At 44.7% G+C, this 5,722-nt stretch overlaps 1 long non-coding RNA gene across 1 annotated transcript; it reads left to right on the forward strand.

Moving 5' to 3' along the window:
* Positions 1-4,627: 4,627 nt before the first annotated feature.
* Positions 4,628-5,696, forward strand: LOC109967743 (uncharacterized). The gene is made up of 3 exons (XR_002275978.1): positions 4,628-4,664; positions 4,764-4,821; positions 5,091-5,696. It is a non-coding gene; the product is annotated as an uncharacterized LOC109967743 (long non-coding RNA).
* Positions 5,697-5,722: the final 26 nt, after the last annotated feature.

Below are 5,722 nucleotides of genomic sequence, written 5' to 3' on the forward strand. Positions count from 1 at the left end.
ATAAGTATAAAATTTTGCACTGCAATTTTTTCCAAAATGTGGAATGTTTTAAAAGCTTTCCATGTCCCAGTTACTGAGGCCACTGTGCTGCTGGGAGCACCCAGAGCTTTAGACATGGTTTGATCCCCTGGTCCTGATCTGGGCCACATCACAGTCTGACCACAGAGGTCCACAGAGAGCTCTTGGACTTCATGTCCTGGTTTGTGTCCTAACCCGCAGTGTGAACTGTGGGACCTTAGGTGTGTGTCCAGTCAGCCCAGTTTGTCATAGGAGGACTCTGGTCAGGTTCTGGACACCTGAGAAGGAGTTTTAATAAAAGGGAGATTTCAGTTTTTGCTTTTAAAACTAAAACATTTTCACTGTGTTATTAAATGCATGCTGATCAGCAAAAATGTCAGTTGTATTCATTTAAAGTTAAATCAACAACACAGTAAAGTGAAGCAGCTTTCTGGATGTATGATATTCCCTGAACTACAGTGGTTTTTATTCACAGTGACACCGATCCAAAAACCTCTTGTCATCACTCGGCTTCAAACTGTGAAACATAAAGCTGAATCTTTCTGCTGTTCAGTTTATGTTTAGTTGAAAAACGGAGCCCGATCTGAGCCATTGAGTGTGAATAGCACCAAGGAGAACACACAGTCCTGACCTGTCCCTTCCACTTCCACCTGGAGACATTGAAGGAAGGGATGCCAGGAATCTAACCTTCATTAGCAGCTGAGTGCAGATCTAGCTCCTGTGTCAGCTCCTACAGCAGGACGTTTGCACAGACCGTGTGTAAATAACTAATTAATACCCCTCTCTGACAATGACATCATTGTAAACAGTTGCATTTGATTGGCTGATGAGGTGATAAGGGGCCTATTTTGAAAGCTTCTGAGCATTGCGAGGCGTTCGCTGACAGCCTGGCTCACACACCCGGCTGGAGACACAGTGAGAAGCACGTACAGCAGTCCTCCACCCAGAGGTCAGAGGCCAGCTCTGTCTGTCCACAACAATGACACATGAAGGAAAACTGTATGCTGCATGACAACATGGCACCCAACTCACTTCTATGAAACTTGCTCAGTGGCGCATACTCCAAAAAACATTTCCTGATTCTGAATTCCAGCCAAAAAAGGCTAAAACAACCCAGATGTTTTGCATGTTTCGGTGTTTTGGCTCACTAGTGCTGAGCCAAATGCCTTCCTGTTGACTCCCGGCACATGAATGGGATCAAATAAAAACATCCCGCAGTGTTTCTAGGCTTTCCAAACAAACCTGGATCCAGTGGAATTTTATATCAAATTCTGACATACTGTAAAAAGGGTCATTTCACAGGTTTGCCACGCTCTGAAAATGGACAGCCAGAGAACGCTGTTTGGGCCAGTGTGCATCGGGATGAAGCTGTAGTAGCACAGTTTGGACACTATTAAAAACTGTGACACAGCCCAGCACCGTTCTTGGAGGCTTGGCCCAGAGGCGCCAGTCTGACATTTTCACACAGTAATAAACATCAGTTCAGTCTTGGCCCTGAAAACAACAGTTAATAAAACAATTTGAGCCCCAGGTCCATTTAGCAGCAGGTCTTTCCTCACACATTACAACAACTCACCTTTATTAATCGGTAAAGCCCTGATTTGGTTTTAATCTCCACCTATAAAAACATTCCCACATTTAGCCGGTAAGAGCTCCACAACAAACGGCAGTAATCGGCAGCCAAGACTCTTCCAACTGTTCCAGAGTCAGAAAAACTAGACGTTTTCATCCTGAACTTTGGAATAACTAAAAGATGGTGAAAACAAGATTTTTAAAACCAATATGGAAACTTTAGTGCAGGTGTGATGTGTTCCAAACTACACCTCAGTCATGGCGGTGAACTCAGAGGATACAAAGGGAGTATAAATGATGCCCTTTGTCCCCATTAGCCTCTGTTCTGGCCTTTTGCCACCGAGGTCAAGAGCCATCCAGTTTTTACTAGAACCCAAACAGAGAGACTGATGTAGCGATAACAGCCACAGAGGGAGGGCTCCATTAGTGAAGAGCGCTGACAGACTCTTCCTTACCAAACAACTGATGGAGTCTAAATGATCTCCCCATTTGTCCTCGTTCTCCCGATGAGCTCATGTGTGATCTTGAGTTCTGATATTGTGGCTTCTTGTAAAGTCTTGCTATTTTTAAACAGAGGAACGAGCAAAGAAACATGTTCCGCATCGCCTCCGCCCTCAGGTTTAACATCAGATGTTGAACAAACCAGTGCAGAGGCTTAAGATCCCTGCAGCGTTAATATCAGGGCTCCGAGTGAAGACAGAGCACTGACTGTTCAAAGGAAAGAAAAACATGGTTTTCCTTTGTTGGTTTTTCTTCTCTTTTATTTTGAAATGCACAGCCCCCCATCTCAACACCTGTATTTTATCTTGAAACACCTGTTCTACCTGAGACAGGAAGACGACTGTGGTGACTTGTTTTAAAATATGAAATGTTCTTTGAGACAATGTTCACTGTTGAGAGTTTGTACTGGTCCAAACCAACAAAACTGAACCCAACAGAGTTCAAAGATCTGAAGAGAGTACCAACGCTGTGTTGGTATTAAATCATTATTATTTTTGGGCATTTCACCTTTATTAAGGAATATATAGGGAAAATGGATCGCTGCGAGGTGGACCAGCGCTCTGGAGACCTGTGTGTTTCTATCTCATGTGACACTGGACACAGTCCTGCCAGTGGTTTTCCACTGATTAACATCTGGCTGTGATAATGCACCAACAAACTGCAGTACCGATTTAGATTAAATCCAGGCAATATTTTAATGGCTCAGCTGTGCAGCAACTGAGTCGGAGAATTTACTCTTATCTCCATGTTTGTGGGTTTCTCTGCAGAGATGTGAAGAAACTCGCTATTTGCTCTGCAGGGCCCAGGACACGGTGTGACCCTCCCCGGCCCCAGTTACCCCCTCTGGGTGTGGAGCCGTGCACTGAGAGCGCCTCTTCCTTGTTTTGATTGTGAGCAGGGAGAGGCTCAGACTTCACCATGTCATCATGAAGAAGGAGCGAGCTGTGTGAAGACAGAAGCAGGCGTGAAGAGTTTCTGATCCTGAGCGGCTGGTGGGGGCACATGACACTGTGAGTTCAGATCTGGAAGCTTCAGCTGTGATGTGAATGCAGCCTTTGACTAAAACGCTCTCTAACTCTGAACAGGTGTGCAGCCTAAACATCTCATGTCACTCTGTTTGTTCTCTCTCCGTTAATCCCCATTAAAAGCCAAATCCCACTGATGTATTTAGTCCTGCTGTGTGGAGACTCTCAGTTTCAGACGACTGCTAGGTTTGGCTCCTGATCCCACCTCCTGGTGTCTGAACTGTGGGCCAGAAACCTCAACACCAACCCCCTCACAAGCAGGACCACCAGCACAAGTCCTGCTCCAACATGACCCGGGTGAAGTGTACAGAACCACATATAAAATGGAAAAAGAAGAGTTGTGGATTTCAGAGACATTTGACTCATGCAGCTGTTTGTCCTCTGAGTGTGTTTTCTGTCAGTTGGAATTTTTTCCTACCAACAGCCTCCCGGCCAAATCTTGTCATCTGTGGTCACTGCACCCAGAGCGTTCAGTCGGGTCCCCTCCTCTTCATCACGCTGCTATCTTAGCTCACCAAACCACAGCATATAAATAGCATGTGTGCGTCAGACTCCAGAGACTGCTCTTCTGGTGTCCTCTCAGTTCACACTCCTCAAAGCTGTGTGTAATCTCACTGGCAGGACCGGCAGCTCCCAGTGCAGACATCCCAGTACTTCCAGTCAGAAACTGGTTTGGTTGCCGTCACACTTTGCATTGTCAAAATGTATCTGAACTTTTTAGAGGACATCTGGGCACCAGCACTATGTTAACAGCAGTGGTAGAAGAATTTCCAGAGGACACTGCAAAAACATTTTACAGGTCCTGAATTTTATCAGAAAAACTGAATGAGCAGATATTTGAGATATTTCCAAGAAAGGCAGATGCAGTTTGGTATGTTTGAGTTCTTAGGGAAAAAGCTATGATGCTTATGGTGCAGGAAAGTGAAAATAAGCCACAAACGTGAAGATTCACATGAGTACATCCTAAAAAACAAACAGGGTGATTCTGCAAAAACCTGGACTGTCTTTGTAAACACTGAAAATGTTCCGTTTGTTTTTGAAAAGTTAATTATGAAAAGAACCGACAGTAATATTTTGTAAACAAAAAATAGTGATTTGCATTATTTTAACAGCCCAATGACACAACACTTTGTCTGCATTATTAATAAATGAGAAAATGTCCTATTATTTCCATTTCTGTCTCTTCAGTTACTGACATGATCAAACATGTAGTTTATGTGATCATAAAAGCAACGCTCCGTTTACCTTCAGGGCCAAAATAAAAGCAAAGCTTCCATGATTCTGATTAACTGACCTTTTCAGACATGTTGGACACTGTCAGGTCCGCTCGGTGCGACCTGCCTCTCTTCCGCCTTTCTCTCCCCTGCTCTCGACCTGCGGGATCTGCACCTCAGCTGTGTTGCATTCAGTAATTAGCGACTCATTTGTCGGTGCGCACAGCTGGGGTGCATTCCTATGATTACCCTACTCCTTATTTATACCTCTGGCAGACGCTCCGTCATCGCTGGAGTGTTAACTTGCAAACCCTGTAACAGACCTATACTTGTGGTATGTATTGTACGTCATTTTGTTTTCCACGCTGACAGTTCCTGTGCTGTGGATCTCATTTTGTGCGTTGGTTACTTGTTTTGTGTTATACGTCTCTAGATGTCCACGCTGACAGTTCCTGTGCTGTGGATTTCCTTTTCGTTCGCCAGTCCTCCAGGTTGGTTTATCTATTCACCTGTCTGTCCAGGTCTCCTCCACTATCTCTGCCCTACTTTGCTGTTATATGTATATGGACTATGATACGTGTTTTTTTGTTATTTTCCCTCATTAAACCACCTTTTTTCACTAGCACCTGGGTCGCAATCTTGAGTCCTACCATGGTTCTCCCTCGCCCTCCTGGTGAGGGGGACTAAACTGTAACAGACACGTCCACCACAACTGGCTATGTCATTAATGTTGCAGGCTCCTATTTTTGAATTCTTTCAGACAGTCAGGACGAGTGGACTCTGAAAACACCACTGTCATCAGAGTGAGACAGCAGGAAACCCCTGACAAGTAGCTTCACTCCATCTCATCAAGCCCACACCGAGCTAACGTAGCTGCAGACAGAACATCTCACTGGACTCCTCTCCTCATCCTCTCAGCACTGGAGCAGATCAAGATGAGCTGATGAACGTCTGTGAACAGCAAAAGGTTTTGCAAGGCACTGTTGGATTCCAGGTGCTGTAGAACTGACCAGTAACACAAGATGTGTAAATTAAAAAATGTGTATTCAAACTGGAAACACCAATGAAGAAAAGGCAAGGGAAAGCAGTGGGAGGAGCATTTGTAGTCCCTGACCTCAGGACACCAGAGACAAACAAACCTGAAGGATTGTGGGAGAAGATGCAGATTGCTGATGAGCAACCTGCTCACTATAGCAATGTCGTGTGATTTGTTCACTTCTTGGTGAGCATGTAGGAACATCGCAGTCACAGTTTCTGGTCTGGCTTGTGATATCTGAGCAACTGTTGGTCTGGATTTAAATAAAATGTTAGCATGTCTGGCTAATTAGCCTTGGCTACATCCTTGACTGTTTGTGAACAGGAAGTCTGCCACACACTGGAAGTAAAAGCTGA

Source organism: Monopterus albus, unplaced genomic scaffold (assembly GCF_001952655.1).
Source record: "Monopterus albus unplaced genomic scaffold, M_albus_1.0 scaffold134.1, whole genome shotgun sequence".
Lineage (NCBI taxonomy): Eukaryota > Metazoa > Chordata > Actinopteri > Synbranchiformes > Synbranchidae > Monopterus > Monopterus albus.